This window comes from Notamacropus eugenii, chromosome X (genome assembly GCF_028372415.1).
Source record: "Notamacropus eugenii isolate mMacEug1 chromosome X, mMacEug1.pri_v2, whole genome shotgun sequence".
Lineage (NCBI taxonomy): Eukaryota > Metazoa > Chordata > Mammalia > Diprotodontia > Macropodidae > Notamacropus > Notamacropus eugenii.
In genome coordinates, this window is record NC_092879.1 from 99580634 (window position 1) to 99598358 (window position 17725).

General features: G+C 46.4%; 1 protein-coding gene across 3 annotated transcripts in view; it reads left to right on the forward strand.

Moving 5' to 3' along the window:
• Nucleotides 1-17725, forward strand: part of NHSL2 (NHS like 2) — a 187293-nt gene that overhangs the window by 112155 nt on the left and 57413 nt on the right. The window lies entirely within an intron of this gene.

The window sequence follows — 17725 nt, forward strand, 5'->3', positions numbered from 1 at the left end:
GAGGGGAGCAGCAGGGAGCTTTCCTGCTCCCAGGGCCTCCCTCTTCAGTTCCCCTGGGGATTGTGGGAACATTGAGAACCCAGGCTGTCAGTTAGATAGCAGTTCAAGGAATACAAAGTATGTGGCCTTGTCTGGCCCCACGGTGGCCCATTGAGACAAGAATCATGGTGCTTTCCATCCATTTGAGCCTCAGAAGCAAGTACTCTTTACCACCTCCATCTTAGAGAAAGAAACCATGCGTCAGAGCAGCCAGGTGACTTGCAGGGCTTACACAGTCAAAAAGAGGCCAAACTCAAGTTCAGTTTAGCTAAAAACAAAACACAAAGCCTCCACCATTCCCAAGCTTAGATGTCAGAAGGGTGGAACCAAAGCTCACACTCACAATGTGTGGCCCAGCCTTCAGGAGAGCATTTGGACCTGCAACAGAAGAGAGATTCCTAGGGAGAAGCAAACTCAGAAAAGGCTCAAGTTGAAGGCGGGGGGAGGGGAAGGCTGTGGATTCTTTCCAATCTCTCCCCCCTTCTTTCTCAGGATTGTGGCCCCAGTGAAACACATGACTGAGCCCTTCCTCCCCCAGATGCCCAAGAAGCCTGTGGGCAGAATCAAAGGCCCTTCAAATTCCCTCCTATGGGCTCTGTCAGCTTCTGCCTCATCCTCAAGCTCCCTTAAAATGCAGCTTCTCTCCAGCACTTCCTTTGGACCAGCTGGAGTTCTGAGTCTGGTGCTGATGGGCTGACAGACTGCTGGATGGCCTTTGTACCAGGCTGCTGGGAAAGAAGTATCCAGCTGTTTCCAGCTGCAGCCTGCCCTGTCTGCTCTGGCCTGCTCTGGAATTCAGTATTGAAATGAAAGGCCTTGGCCAAAATGGCTTCTATCTCTGTGTCTCTGTCTCCGTCTCTCTGCGTCTCTCTCCATCTCTGGGTCCCCACTATAATTCATGTAGGCCTCAGCAGTTAGCAAGCTCATCCTCATTGCTTTTTGTCTGCCAACTGTCAGTCTCTTAGATTCTTTGTACAGAGACTCAAGCAAGCCGAGATTAGATGGAGAATGGAGAAGCCTCACCCCAGACCACTTTAAGTGGCCATGATGCCACATGGGAAAGTCAGTATATGAAATACCTATGATCAAAACCAGAACTAGGCAAGGAAGATGGGACTTTGTCCCAGGGTGCTGAAAATTTGAACTTACTAGCAATATTTTTATTCCTTCAGCAGGTAGAAGTAACTGAATTTAACATCAGGTTGGCAAAGATAATTATTAAAAATAGGAAGCTACCAGACTGTGTATTTCCCTCTCCCTTTTCTCTCCCCCCACCCCCCAGCCAGGCCCTACCCTGCTCCCTACTTGTCTCCTTCTCTCCCTCCACAGCTGGATTTGTCTTAAAACATCAATTTGAGGAGTACTCTGGGTGCCATGATGACCAGTTAAGGCTTTGTCCATGTGGACACACTATTTTATGTGGCAAAATCTTAACATTAGCCTTAAGTCATGATGTCCCAGGACATTAGCATTGTCTATATATAACATCTAGTGGATGACTTACACCCCCTACAAATAAGATCTTAGAGGTTGTCAGATCCAAACCCCTCTTCTTATAGAAGAAAGCAAAGAAGGCAGCTAGTAAACCAAGCCGACTCAAACCCAGGCTCTCTGGTTCCAGTGCTCTTTGCCAGCCCAGTTTTCCTTAATGACATCCCAGTCTTGGCACTCCCTGTTGCCAAATGGATAAAGAAGGAACTCCCCTATGTGGCTTTCCAAACAAGTCCCCATGTGGAGCAGCCTCCCCCAACAACTTTCTCTTGTGCTGGTTTCTGTTTAGCATTTCCAGGCCTTTCCACTGTAGCCCCTTCCTATCTTTGCAGCCTTCATGCCAGACCAGTCTTCTGATTACTTGAGCATCAAATACAGCACGCCATCTTGCGTGATTTTGTTCTTGCCCTGGTTGTGCCCCAGGCTTGAACAGCCTCCCTCCTCACCTTCACCCGTCCTCTTTCAAGATTCAGCTCAAATACCAGCTTCTGCACGAAGTGTTTCCTGATCCTGCAGCTGCTGGGTGCTCCACAAATTCTCTTGTGCCCATTTCTAGTTGGTCTCTGTGTGTTTGTACACACTGTCTCCCCCTTGAAGGTGGAGGCTGTTCTGCTTTTCCCCTTGTATCCCCAGCACCAGCACAGGGTTGAGCATATAGTAGGTGCCTAATAAATACTTGTTGAGGAGTGTGTATTGATTGCTCTCCTCATTGACTCCTCCGCATTTGCAGCTCTGCCTCTTTCTTTGTGCTGATCTGAAATGCTCATACTTAGCAACCTAGGGGGAAAATAATTTGAAAAAAATCCATTCACTTGTGAGAGAATCAAGCCACTGAGGAGCTAGGGTTCCTCCATATGCCCAGTGAGTTTTCAAAGCTGATTAATAATACCCTCTTGTGAAAAGAACTTGGAATCAGAAGGCCTGAGATAGAGTTCTGGCCCTGAAACTTTGCCAGTCGTGTGACCGTAAATAAGTGACTTTTTAATCTCCGCGGGTCTGTTTTTTCGTTCGTTTGTGAAACGGGGAAGATAGTCATAGCTGCATTGCCCACATAGGGGTCTGGAAGGGAATTTCAAGCTTATGTGGTCCAAGCAGCTCATTTTATGAAGGGGGAAACTGAGATGCAGAGAGAAGAAAGGACTGGGCCAGAGGGAATGGTGCATAATGGTGAGTTGCTCTTTATTTAGTTGATAATCCCTTGTTTCTGAGAGTCTGAAGGATGAGATCAAATCTGCTCACAGCTGCTATCTACCACTGGGGGGGGGGGGGGCAGAAAAGCAAAGCATTTCTTTGCAAAGTGGAGTCTCCTACTGAGTCCCCAGCTGGTCAACATTGGGCTAATGGAGCTCCCTGTGCTCATTTCCATCGAGCCAGAAGCTGAGTGCCAGAGTATAGAGAAGACTAAGGAGGCATTAACTCTCTGTGTGACCTCATTTAAATCCCTTCTCTCTGTGCCTCAGTTTCCTCTTCTGCCAAATGAAGGGGTTGAACTAGCTGGCCGCTCAGGGTGCCTTCCAGCATTACCATTTGGTGCACCTATGACCCACCCTTCCTTCCTTCTTCCTTCCTTCCTTTTCTTTTTTCTTTCTTTTTTCCTTTTTTTTGGTTTTCTGTCTGTATTTTTAGTAAAATGATGGTCTCTATATAGCATCTAACTCCAGGGTTGTTGTGTGGATCAAATGAAATAATATCTGTAAAGAGCTCTGCAAACTTCAAAGTGCTATATAAATGAAATTGGGGTAGCTGGGCGGCCCAGTGGATAGAGCACCAGTTCATAGAGCACCAGTTCTGGAGTCAAGAAGGCTCATCTTCCTGAATTCAGGTCTGACCTGAGACACTCTGGGCAAGTCATTTCACCCTGTTGCCTCAGTTTCCTGATCTGTAAAATGAACTGGAGAAGGAAATGGCAAACCACTTTTGAATCTTTGCCAAGAGACCGTCAGATGGGGTCATGGAGAGTCAGACATGACTGAACAACAACCAAAATCAGATTAGATAAACCATGGCTCCTTCCTTAGTATTCCAGTCTTACTCTTCCTTTCCAGCTCAGATTCTATCTCTTCCATGAAGCCTTCTCTAATTTTCCCCAACCTAATGATCCTTCCTATAATCAGTGGTCTAGAACAGTGGTTCTCAAACTTTTCCATAGTGGTAGAACCTTTCAGTTTAAACAAATCTTTACTGTTAACCCTTGTGATAAAATCTTCTAAAGTAATTTTTATGCCTATTAACAAACAACATGAGGTTTATTTAAAAAAAAACAAATTTGGGGTGTGTCAGCGTCCCTTGTGGCAGTTTGGGAAACACTGGTTTAGAGCAATCCTCCCCAGAGAACCCCTGTCCTAACAGAGACCTTCTGAGGTGACGAACTCACCAACTGTGGAGACAGCCCGTTTCATTTTTGAATAGCTTTTATTTTTAGGAAATTTTCCTCTACTTTGAGCCAAAATCTGCCTGGAAGTTTTAGCTACTGAACTGGACTCTAAACTCTTTGGGGGTGGGCACTGCTCATCTTCCAGACCACCTAGCATGGAATGCTCAATAAATACCTTGTGCTAGTTCACATGGTGCCTGCAACAGAAGAGGACTTCCTTCTTTTCCTGAACAGATCCTCATTCATTCATTCATTCATTCATTCATTCATTCATTCATTCATTCATCCATTTGTTCATTCTTTTGGGGAACTTGGAATTAGGGCTCTACTCTTTTCTAATTCTGCTTTATAGGGCAGTTCATTTCATAGTTGGGACAAGTCTGTGATTCCTATTTTTTTCAATTATTTTATCATTTGTTTCTATTTAGATTAATGATCCAATTAGAGCTTATTGTGGTACACAATATGAAGTATGGTTCCTGACCCATTTCTTGCCATCCAGCCATCCAATATTCCCTGGGTTTTTTTTAATGAAATCAAATAATAATTTCATTCTCATTGTTGCTCAAACACTGACTTTTTATGTATATTGGTTTCTACTTCTCTGTTTTCTATTCTGTTCCATTGATCTCTGTCACTATTCTCTCTCAAGTACAGGACAGTGTACTTGTATTTATAATGATGGTTTGATTTTCATTTGGAAACTTGGCAGTGCTAGTCATTCTTTCTGGGTTTTCTTTTTATAATGATTAATATTTTTAACTGGTATCTTGTTAAATTGATCATTATCATTAAATTAAAATTGTTCTCTCAGTAAATGAGTTTGGGAATTACTGACCTTTTGATTATATTTGCTTAACTTAACCATGAACCAGGGGAGCCCTCCCATTTGCTTAGCTTTTCCTAGATTTCTGTAAACATTATTTTGAGGTAATCTTGAAGGAGACCTTCAGAGATTAGTGCCCAAATATTTGTTGGATTCTCTTCATTATAGTAAGAGAATAGATTTTGAACTGGAAGATGCCGTAAAGGTCGGCTAGTCCAACACCTGCATTTTCAGATGAGAAACTGAGACTCTAAAGGCCAAAGTCAATCAGAGAGGAATTTGACCCCAGCTCCTCTGCCTCCAAAAGCCGAACCCTTTCCACTGTGTCACCCTGTTTCTCCTAAGGAGAATTTCTTCTTCTATGAGTTTCCTCTTATTAGAATGAGGAGGATTTGGGGTACATCTTATGGTCTTTAGCAAAACATGATACCTTTGTTCATTTTCCTGTTGACTGTCTTGAGTGGTGAGAGTGGATGTGCCTGTTTTTTGATAGCTGGTTTTAATCACAATATTTCTCTGTTGTAACATTAATTCATGGTTTTCTTTTTAATCATATTAGGGAAGGACACTTCTAATATTTTAATTTCTTTTTCTGAGCATAAATGAATGCTCTATTTTTCAAAGGCTTTCTCTGCACCCAAAGATATGATCATGTCGCCTCATTTTTCTCTCATTGACATGATTTATGATATTGATTATTTTCCTGGATTCTACGAACCTTGCATTCACTTCGAATGCCTGCTTGGTTGTGAAGGACGACTTGGGGCTTTATTGCTGGATTCTATTTGCAAGTTATCACATTTGATATTTAGGTATTTGATATTCGCCGGTGCCACAGTGGAGGTAGTTTTTTTCTTTGTTTTTTCCTCAGTTTTGGCTTGACATGGTTTTGGGAGCTGGGGAGGGGGTAGGGGGAGGGGGGGCAAAAAGATGAGACAATAGAGGTTAAGGAATTTACCCAGGGTCACACAGCTAGTAAGTGTCAAGTATCTGAGGCCAGATTTGAACTCAGGTCCTCCTGCCCCAGGTTCTTTCAAAACTTAGTAGGATTCACCTGGGTAATGAACTGCCTTTGCAGGCCAGCTCTTGAATGGTCTGTCTGCTTTTACGTTCTTAGTTCAGCCTTGTAGCCCATCTCCTTCCCGTTTTCTTGGTTTGAGTATTTTAGCCTTTTGTGGATGATCACCTATTTCTTTTAGCATTCCATTTAAAATTAGATTTGCTGATGGTTTGACAATTTTGTGACAAGAATCCAGCTCTTGAATTTCTCACTGAATGGTCTTCAGGACAACTGAAAAGCACAGTGGATCATGGTCCATTTTTGTTTTCTGTTGGTTTTTAAGGTTATTTCAAGGCAAGGACTGTTTCATATTGTAAGAAGCACAATCTGACCAGAGGCAGGAGATCCCACAGGGGAGATGTGGAAGGAGACCTGAAAGGCAGGCTGGGGCAGCTTGCAGAGAACCTTGCACCCTGCATTTGGGAGTTTGGAGTTTATCCTGGAGGTAGTGAGGGGTCTCTGAAGCTCATGAGCAGAAGAGTGACAGATTCATAGATATGTTTTTAGGAAAATTCCTCTGAAGTTGAGAGGCCACAGGAGAGAGTGGAGGAGAGTTAGGAAAGCCCAGGCTCAAGGCTGGACTCTGGAACATATCTATTGTGTGACCTTGGCCAAGTCCCTTAACCAACCAGTGCTCACAGGCAACTAAGATTCAGAATTCTAAAGTATAGATAAGTTGCCCCATCTGGCATCAGCGGAGGTAGTTTCTACATTGGGAGGTCTCTATACCTGTGAAATCATCATTCTGGACAATAACAATGACAGACTAGGGTTGGTTAATGTTTAGGGTGAGTACAAATAGCTGTAACTGAGAAGCGAGTGCGGCACAGTAAAGAAAACATGAGATCTGGGTCTGAATGATGGGAGCATAGATTTAGAACTGGAAGGAACCTTAGAGGTCACTATACAGAAGGGGAAACTGAGGCCTAGAGAGGTTAAGCCAGTTGCCCAGGGTCACAGAGGCTTAAAGTCAGGTCTCTCAGTACCTCTTAGAATGCCAGCTTCTTTGTCTGTTAAGTAGAGCTAGCATTGCTTGGCCTCAAACCTCTCTCCCAGGGCTCTTAGGAGGAAGGCACTTGGTGAACCTTCACAACAGAGGCCAGTGCTAAGGAGAGAAGAGAGAAGTGGGCAGTGAGCCCTGCTCTGGGTAGGAAGCTTACAATGAAATCATTCAAGCAGGACAGCCAAGAGCTGTGTCCCACACCCAGCATCATGTCCAGCACCATCCACCCTGGCTGTCCACATCCTGGCCCCAACTCCCAGCATTCTCCATTTGTGGCAGCACCTGGGCATGTGTTTATTTTTGTCCATGGCCTCAAGGGGCAGGGCATGGTGCACCTCCTGTCCTCATGGCCAGGCCCAGCTGGGCTCTCTCCTGTTGAGGAAGATTTCCTCACAATCCTGGGCATAGGGCCCAACATGGTGGCCAATTGGCCAAACAGTTAACAGATATTTACACAAACCTCATGATGCAACAGAGCTTTTATTGATCTTCTTTTCTCCTTTGGCGTGTGGGGGGTTTGGAGGGAGGGCAGCAGGAGGAGCCACAGGCTCAAAAAGGTTTTGGAGTGAATCCTGATCTGAAATGAGAAGCTCCTGTCCAACCTGAGAGTTTGGTGGCACCATCCTCACTGAGGCTGGCCTTCTTTGCCATGCTAGCTAGGGTCATGCCACCTCCACAGGCCCAGCCTTTCTCCCCACCCCTGAGCCATCTGAGTGCTGTCTTCCAGATTTCAACTAACACTTCCTTGGGCCATTCTCCAAAGATCATCCTGCTGTCTTGTGCATTGTCCTTATCTCAGTTACTATCTTACTCCCTATTACCAGGCAGGTACCCTCTCCCAGACAGGTGGTCAACCAAGTGATGTGCCTGAAGAAGCCCCCTCTCCAGATATCCAATACCCCTTTGAAGTGACTTTCACTGCTAGGAAGCCTAATGAACTTCTCAGTCCACTAAAACCCCTAGATTTTCTTGAGTGAACAGTGACCTCTCCAAACAGCCCAGCGATCCTGCTTTTGTGCACTTGTTTGGGTTTAGCACAAAGTCATTGACAAGTAGAGACACCTGGGTAACTCTGGGGAGGGGGCTGATCACAGAGAAGGGAGGTCATGATAGGGAACTTGAAAGGTGGAGAGGAATTCTGAGGTGTGCATTTCAGACACTGGCAAAGGTCAGCGCCTCCTGACCTTTGATTGGGAATTTCTTCTTGCTTTTTGACTCAGTTGAGGAATGCAGAAACTGACCTCACAACCCCACCCAGCTGTGCTTTTGCAGCCTGACAGGACCTTGGGAAAAAGTGTCAGTTTACAGGCCAAATCCAAGGTTATCCAAAGGCATTCTAGATGAGAGTGTTTGGCAGAAAAAGCTGCCTCCACCCTCTCTGCATGGGAACAACAAATTCAGTCCAGCCCAGTTCACCAGACCTATATTAGGCCCCTGCCGTATGCCAGGGAGACCAAGATAAAAGCAACTCAGACCCTGCCCTCAAAGAGCAGGGAGTCCCCCAGAAATGCCCCAGGAGACTTGACTGGAATGTAGATTATGGTGGAGGAGTTCACTGATCAGGGCAGTCAGACTACATCTTGCACCCCATTTTTCCTTCCAGGCTTTCCCTCTACCTCCATCACCCAGTAATCTCTCCTCCTTTGAGTTCCCTATTATTCATGTCCACCACCCAATCAGAATTCTGGTAGGATTGTCTGAACACACCCCAGTCACCCCCCCTTCCTGCCTCAATGAGCTCAGTATGTGGCTCACAATTTTTCTCTCCTCCCCAGCTCCTGCCCTCATGCTAAATGTCTCCTTCAAACACCCTAACCACTGAGTTTCTCAATCTACTCACCTCTATGAGGTGAGCTGCTCCTCAGCTATACACAAAGATGGGCATACCTTCGATCTCACCATCACCCACAAACAGGCCACCTCTGTGTTCAAGAATTCCAAAATCCCCTTATCTGACCATCATCTATTGACTTTCCACTTCTCCCTCTGTCATCTCTTATCAAACCCTACTCTACTTCCACACCTTGACCTCTGATCCCTTGACCCCTCGATTCTCTCCCAGGTCATCTTACCTACACTAGCCACTCTCTCCTCTCTGATCCCTTGATGAACCAATTCAGCTCTACACTGTCTTCCTCTCTTGACTCCCAGGCCCCCTTATCATATCAGTGATTATGCCCTGTCAAGCCTCAGCCTTGGTTCACTCCCATTATCTGCTGCCTTCACATATACTGCTCAATGAAGGTGGAGAAAATCGTGCAACTGTTCTGACTGAGTTGACTACAAATTTATGTTACATAATCTTAACTGGGCTCTCACTGCTGCTAGGCAATCTTATATACCTCCCTTATCAATTCACTCTCTCACTCTCCACAAAGGCTCTTCCAAACTTTCCTCCCTCCTTAAACTTCCCATGGCTCACATTACCCCCTTTCTCTCAGCTGAAAACTTTGCCTCAGATTGTACAGAAAAATGGAGGCCATTTGCCATAAGCTACCTCCACTCTCCTCTTCCTCATCTCTTATCACTCAGGTCCCTTCCCCGCCCTGTCTCCTCCTTCATCCCATCTCCCCTGAAGATGAGGTCTTACTCCTGACCAAGGCCAACCCCTCCAGCTGCATATGGGATCCCCTTCCAGCCCAGCTCCTCTGGCAGATTGTCCCCTCTACCATCCGCACTCCCTCACTTATCTTCACTCTCTTCCTGGCTCCTGGCTCTTTCCCTGCCACCTGCAAACATGCCCACGGCTCCCCCATCCTGGAAAACCCTCACCTGATCCTTCCATCCCCATTGGCTGTCATCTCTCTTCTGCCCTTTGTGACTGAACTTCTTGAAAAGACTCTACAATAGGTGCCTCCACTTTCTCTCCTCTCACTCTATTCTTAACCTTTTATAATCCAGCTTCTGACCCATCATTCCACAGAAGCTGCTCTCTCCAAAACTACCAATGTTCTCTTAGTTGTCAGATCTGATGGCCTTTTCTCAATGCCCAACCTGATTCTTCTTGACCTCTGTGCAGCATTGACCATTGTCATCCTCAACGTTCTCTTCTCTCAAGGTTTTTGGGTCATCACTCTCTCCTTGTTCTCCTCCTTCCTCTCTGACTGCTCCTTCTCAGTTTTATCCACAGGACTCCTCCTCCAGATCATGGGCATCCCACAGGGCTCTATCCTGAGCCCTCTTCTCTTTTCCCTCTAGACTATTTCCCTTGATCTCATCAGCTTCCATCGATTTAATGACCATCTCCATGTGGATGACTTACCTATCCAGCCCTAATCTCTCTGTTGAACTCTAGTCTTGCATCTCCTACTACCTTTCAGACATCTCAAAGCAGATGTCTAGTGGGCATCTTCAACTCAATAGATCCAAAATGGAACTCATTATCATATCCCCAAACCCTCCTTACTTCCTACCATGAAGGGCAAAGATCTTGGAATTTGAGGTATAGGGAAGATGGCTGCTCCTTATTGCTGCCCTCCTGCCCCCTCCCTTTCCCTGCTAGGCCAGTTTTTCTGGGTGTCAGAGAAGGCCAGAGTTGGAAGGGACCTCAGGGATCCTGTGGCCTGCTGTCATCCCTAGCATGCAGCTCCTGGATGGCCTCCGCTTGAACTGGTCTTTGTCTTAGCTTCTCCAGGTTTGGGGCCTGGACTGTTCCCCTGCAGAATGTCTCCTTTTTTTCCTAGCCACCACATGCCCAATCCTCTCTTCACATGCCCCCTTCCTGTCTTAGATCACCAAGCCCATCTCCTTCTCTCTTCTTTCTTTGCTTTGTCCCTTCTCCCTAGGATGGCTTAGGTGGTGGTGGGGGTGGGGACTTTCAGCAGCCATTGTAGTTAGAGGCTGATTTTCCTTGGAGCTGCTGGGCTGGGCTGTACTGAAGCAGGGGTAATGCCAAGTTGTTTTTGGAAGTCTGTTCTTATCACAAGTGCCTCTTGCCAGTTACCATGCCTTGATTAGGTGATGTGATGGGAACAGCAGGACCTTATCAGGGCAGCCTTGTTGGGAACAGATGGGGAACATCAGCAAGGGGGGGGAGGGGTGTGCAGTGGGGGATGATCTGCCTGTTACATTTGCAGGCATGAGGCTTTGGGACATGTGCTCTGCAGCATCCACCAGCCTGGCACAGCCAGGTGAAGACTGAGCCAGTAGATTATGGGCAAGGACGTGAAGTCTAGGCTACTTCTCAGTAGCTTTCCCCCTTCCCTTCTAGTCATGGGCGCTGCCCTATCTGAGCAGGAAAGACCTGGATCAAGGGTGTCAAATTAGGTCAACAAGCATTTATTAAGAGCTGAATGCCAGGTACTGTGCCAAATACAAGCAGAAAGGACAACCCCTGCCCCCCAAAAGCTCCTGTTCTAGTGGGGGAAGACAGTACATAGAAGGGAGCTAGAAGGAGAAGTGGGTGGAGCCATGAAAGCACCCAGCCTGGGGGTATTGGAAAGAAAGTCCAGAATCAAGAGTGCAGTTTGGGGAGGAGTGGAGACATGGTTGGCCTGGGTGCTCTCCAATCAGAGGAGGAGTCCACAAGGGCAGAGGGTACATCCAAGGGGAGAAATAGCCCAAGGGAGCAGTGAACTTTCAGAATATAGAGGTCAGAGAAAGTTCTGGAGAGGGTTCTGAGTGCAGTCTGGGTAGGGGCCCAGCCAGAGGAGCAATGAATGTGCCAGCACACAGAACTACAGAGAATCCTCACCCTTAGGCTCTGTCCATTGGAAGAGGCCTCATCCAAAGTGGACCTGAATGTTATTATGGCCACATTTAGACAGAAGACTTTCCTCGGAGCATGGGGCCAAAGAAACAGCACCAGCTTTGGGCTTGGGAGGATGTGAGCTTAACTCCTTCTGCTTCTCAGTTTTCCCATTTGGAAAATGAATGAACTGGACTTGATGCTCTCTAATGGTGCTTCCAAATAAATGGACAATTCCTTGAATCCTCTGAGTCCTATAGGTACTGCTTACATGATTATTATAGCCATTTTCAGATGAGGTTCAGAGAGGTGGTGCAACTGGCAGAGTGCCTGTATGCCAAATGCTGTGCTATGACATCATTGTGTGTAATGGCCAAGCTTGGCCCTGAAAAGAGATAAGAACATTTCTGTACCTCCCTTCTTTGCACAACGTGGGGTTCTGGCTGCTCTTTCTTTGTTAGAAGGGATGGTTTTCAGGGTGGGGGCAGCCAGAGAGATGGATTCTGAAAGGTGATATAAGACCGAAAGATATCAATAATTTTTTTAAATGAACCACAAATACTTGTTTGCTGAATTGAATTTTTTTTAAAAAGTCACACAGATAACTGTCAGAGCTGGCTTTGAACTCATCTTCCTCAGTTTCCTCACCTGCAAAATGGGGCTAAGAATCCTTGTGCTACCTAACATCATAGGGGTATGTGTTGTGGGGTTCAAATAAGATGGTGTCTGTGAAAGCACTTTTGAATATAAGATGATATCCATGGGAGGAGGGAGCAGTGATGGGCCTGAGGCCATGGTGTATTGGGGACTATGCCTTCTCTCTCATTGGCTGGCTGATGTATGAACACCTCGTTTGGGCATTCACTCCTCAGTGACCAAACTTCAGTGATTTTCACCTGAGATCCACATAGGGCGCTGGGGAAACCCTGGATTGGGAAACCAAATATGGGACCCCTCCCAAGGTCAGACCAGGGTGTTGGCCTTGTGATCTCTTAGGTCCTTTGCAGCTCAGTGACTCAGACACATGGCTATGGCAGCAGCGAAAGTCACTAGCAGATGGACTGTCTGTCATTTTGTGTGATGCATGCCAATGCTGCTCTCACTTTCCGTGAGCTCAGGGGATTGATGTCACCCTTAGCAAGGCAGGAATGGAGGCTCTATTTTTCATGGCCCTCTCTGCAGTAGCATATGCCTCAAGGCATTCATTCTGGACTGTGCATTTACTAAGCATACTAATTAGGTTTTACCAGAGCATAGACCACAGAGCCTAGAGTTGCAGGGCCACAAGGAACCTTAGGATAGAGATGGAAATGGCTTAGAACATAGAGCGTAGAACATCAGAGTCACATGGAAAGGACCTTGGGACCAGTGGTCTAGATGGGTTTTTTCACTTCTTTTGTGCTATGGACTCTGGGGGCAGCAGTCTGCTGAAGAAGCTTCTGGACCCCTTCTCAGACTAAAGGGATTCAATGTGTACAAAAAATATACAGGATTCCAAAGGAAACTGATGCAATTGAAATAGATGTTGTTATTTTTACATCCTAGCCTTTTACAGTCCCCTTGATATCTATGCACAAATCCTTGTGGACCCCTGGTTGAGAACTCCTGATCTAGAGCTTTAGAACATGGAATGTTCCAGCCTAGAACACAGAACATAGATTGTTAGACCTGACAGAGCTCTCAGAGCTCATTCAGACCAATCACCCATTTTATAGCTGCTAAAGAGAGGCTGCCTGAGTGGAAAGGCTAAGCCAAAGACATTTTGTTCTGTCTCTCTGACATATGCAAATTTCTCATTAAAAGGTCAATCTTTCCTTTCAAAAGGTTAAATAGGCAGTACTCTGAAAAATACTTCATTTTAGCGGGTTAAAGTCCGTGCTGGAAGAAAATGCTGTTAATATGTCCTAAAGGACTGTAGAATTTTCTTTTGATTATGAATTGGTTTCCAAACTGGTGATTCTTCAGACTCACCTGAGATCAGGTGGGGCCTGCTTGAGAGAGGAGTGGGGCAGACAACCCCCAGTGGAGGGCAGTATCACCTACACTGGGGCTGGAAAAGGTTCAGATTCCCAGGAAATGGCTCCCTTGGAGGCCAGGGAATCCATGATTGGAAACTCATGACTTTGACTCTTCTAGAGACCAATTTGACATGCCGATGTATTTAAGAGGAGGTCCTTCCTTAGACTGTTCTCTCCTAACTAATCCTCTGCCTTCAAAGTGTTAATAACTAAGAGAGAAGCAGAAGAAAGCCAGGGAACCAGAAGACGAGATGCTGAACAACACTGAATCTTCCTTCTCCAAGTGTCCAAAAGGACTTGCACCAGGTCTTCCGGGGGAGAGAGTCCTGGAAGGACAAATCCCTCTCTCCCCCAAAAGATTGCGTTATCTATGACTTAACACATCAGTCCCACAGAGTGTGTCGAGAGGCAAGATTTAAACCCAGGTCTTCCTCACTGAGTGCAGCAACCCCCCTACTTTTGATCTCGCTCCTTCTTCAATCTAGAATTAGACCCTTTTCTCATTTGAGTCTGACAGAAGCCCCATGAGAACATAAGCATGGCAAAAATGATTATCCCTATTTTGCACAGTGGAGAAACTGAGGCTCTTGGAGGGTTTGAATCATAGCTCTCTGCAACTTACAGTCTGTGTCTTGGTTACAATTTCTTCATCTACAAAATGAAGGCATTATTAGATAGTCATCTTCAAATTCCTTTCCAGCTCTATAACTGTGACCCCATGGAGAGGATGGAGACAGAAGCCAGACCTAGAGGCCCAAGCCAGGATGGCCTCATTTTCCTCGCCAGTCCCTTGTCCTACTGGGGAAGGTGGACTTGTGGATTCCAAGCTCAAGGACTGCTTTCCATCCTGTCATGACTTGGTTGTCAATTCTCAGTGTGTTGGATTCTTACCCTTTCTTGAGCTAAAACCATTGTCTGTGACTGAATGAGACCTCTTGGGCTTTTTTTTTCTTCCATATTCCCATGCAGCCCATGGCAAACAAGTCAGAAGGACAGAAACTGCTCCCTTTATTGACTGGGACTGACCGACCACTCATTTCTGGTGGTTGTGTCAGTGGCAGGAGCAGCCATGGGGGCACTGCTGCCAAGGTGTGGCTTTGATGAACTGGGCAGTATATTGACCTATATATATACCTATACCTGGGGTCCTGCCTGGCCTGGTTTCTGATGACACCAATCCTGCACTGACACCCTCTTGACTGAACCCTGTCAGATTTGTGGGATGTTTTACAAACATGTTTATGTTTGAGCCTCCTAGAAATGATACAGAGCTCTATTTTATGGACAAGGAAAACTCAGATGAGTCATTTGGTCCCTTCCAGCTCTAGCATTCCATGAGTCTTTCAGAGGCAGGTGAAGAAGGCCGTGGGGAGAGGAATCAGGTACCAGGTTAGGGCAAGGTTCCCTGGGTACCCCTTGATGCCCTTGACAAGAGGGCATCTTCCTTTGTCCTCAGCACTTCTGCTCAGGGCCCATGCCTCCACTTCCCTTTTCACAGTTACGATGGTATGGCAACAGCTGAGGTGTGAGGAAAGCCCTGGGCCCTGGGGCCTCCAGGAGGGTGTGGTGGGAGGAACTGGTGGCCCAGCCCAGCCTAACCTCTCACTTAGCAGGGAGATCTTGTCTTGTGGTCACAGTGGGTTCTCCTAGCCAGGCAGAGGAAGACAAAACACTTCTTAGCCCAGAAGCTGCGTGGTGGCCACAGAAGAGGGATCACAATGGTGAGCACAGGCCTGACTGGCCCTGACCACTGGAGGTGGGGATGAGAGGACTAGGCATTGAAGCCTTAGCTTTGGCTCCAGGGAAGAAGGAGGGAGAATGTCCAACAGCAGTAATGGGACACAGAGCAAAGGATGGACTGGGGAGGTAATGAATTCCCTATCACTAAAGGTCTTCAAGCAGAAGGTGAATGACCACTTGTTGAGAATGCTATAGTTAGGGGGTCTCCTGCTCAGGTCCAAGTTGGACTAGATAGCCCGCAGGGTCCCTGGAGTTTGTGCCTCTGCTGGGGACAAGTCCCCTACTAGAGAGGCAGGTATGAATTGGTGTTCTTTAGAGAGCTTTCTTATCCAGGGAAAGTCTAGTGACTGAGAATCACAGTTCTGCTACTTCCTAGGAAACCTTTAATAAACTCTTTCACCTCTGTTTCTTCCTCTGTAAAATGGGGATATCATCCTTGTGGGGGGGGTCTGTTGGGAAGATCTAGTGACCACAAAGTTCTAGATCAAGGTGAGCCCTGTTGCAGCCCTGCCCTCGGCCTTGGTTTTGGGATTGGCTTGGGTTTCCATCCCAGCCCCTGGGACACCAGCCCTGATGAGTGAAACCCAGACAAGCTGGCTGAGTGGCAGCAGAAGGGAGGGGTGGCACAGGAGGAGGAGTGACAGGGCAGTCATGTGATTGAGAAGGTGGGAACAGGGAGGGAGATCTTGGAGAAGGAATTCCTATTCAGGTTGGACTAGAAGGTACCTGAGGTCCCTGCCAGCTCTGCGTCTCTAGGATTCAGTATTAAAACTGGGCTAGGGCTATGGGCAGTGATGGAAGAAAGGCATCCTGGGAGAGAACTGAAGATCAAGCCAATGTTATGGAGAAATACTGGCAGAAATTTGTCCTATCACACAAGAAACAGGGAGGGCTGCAGACAGAGCCACTTATTTGGGACTCACTGAGGAGTGGTGATTAATGTCTCCATGTCAGCCTGGAAAAGGCTGGTAGAACACCCCAGGGCTCTGATCTTGCACAAGTTTTAGGCATCATTTTTATCAGTGGCTTAGATGGAGGCTCAAAGAGAATACAGATCAGATTTGCAGATAGCATGAAACTGTAACAGACAGCTAAAACATGACATGACAGAATTAGAATCCAAAAAAGATTCTTTTAAAGACTGGAATGATGAGTCAAGTGCCAGAAGAGAAAATTGAAGAACCCTCCCTGCTCCTCTTGCTCCCATCAGCACCTCCCATTGTATATCAGGGTCTGAAGGGGCACTCAGGCTCACTGATGTGTGTGTTTCTGCATCCTTTCTTTGTCCAGGGCAGCTAGACAGACTGATTTATGCTTATCGCCCCTGCGACTTGGAAAATCCACGTAAAACTTTTTGGCTCTCCCTTCATGTGAGAAAAGAAATCTGAATTTTCTTTTTCCTTTCTGGGGTATTTACAGTATCTTATTGTAAAATTTGGGTTAAGTATTTGGTCATAGGCTCTGTGTCGTCTGCTGGCCTTCCAGTGTCGTGTGTGGCTTCCACAAAACTGCCCCATTTAATTTCTTATGCCAACCTGAGATATGGTGAAAGGGCAATGTGGAAGGGCTAACTGTATTCAGATTAACTCAGGGCATCTTCCAGAAAGAGCAGCCAATGCCGTGGAAGGCCTCATGCCTGGAATTCACTCTCTCCTCCCCTCTGCCTTCTGGCTCCACCGACTTCCTTCAAGTTTCAGCTAAAATGCTACTTTTTGGAGGAAGCTTTTCCTCATCTCCCCCAAAGAAAAGTGGGATTATCTCCAATTTATCTTGTGTATATCCTGTTGGCACATGTCTGTGTGTTGTCTCCCCTGTTAAACTGTGTGCTTCTTGAGTGCAGGGACTGAATTGTGCCTAGCACATAGTAGGTGCTTAAGAAATGCTTATTGTCATATTGCTCCTGGTGTAGACCTACCCCAAGGAGGAGGTGATTGGAGAAGACATGGGAGAGCCATGCTCCCTTGGGGACTCCTGCTCTCTGATGGGAAGAAACATCACCCACATAGGCAAAGGAGAGGGAGCCGGGCAAGGGGGAAGATTAAAGATGCAAAAGAAAGGGAAATGGATGAGTAGGAGGTAATGGGATCAAGGCCTTAGCTTTGGCAAAGAGGATGTACATCTCCTCACCTGAGGCATTTGGTAGTACAGTGGATAGAGCATTGGACCTGGAGTCAGGAAGACCTGAGTTCAAATCCTGCCTCAGGTGTTTACTGTGGGCAAGTCACTTAACCTCTGTTTGCCTCAGTTTCTCCAGCTGGGGATAATAATACCACCTACCTAAAGATCAAGTGAGATATTTGTAAAAAGTCTTAACTCAATGCCTGACACATAATAGGTGCTATAGAATTGCTTATTCCCTTCCCCCTTTCCTCTAAGAGAGGAAGGAAGGAGGGTAAAGATCCTGGGAAATTTGCAAGCAAGAGAAGGAAAGCTTAATTTGAAAGTATCTCACAGACCACGTCAATTCTCTTGTTTCCCAAAGTAGAC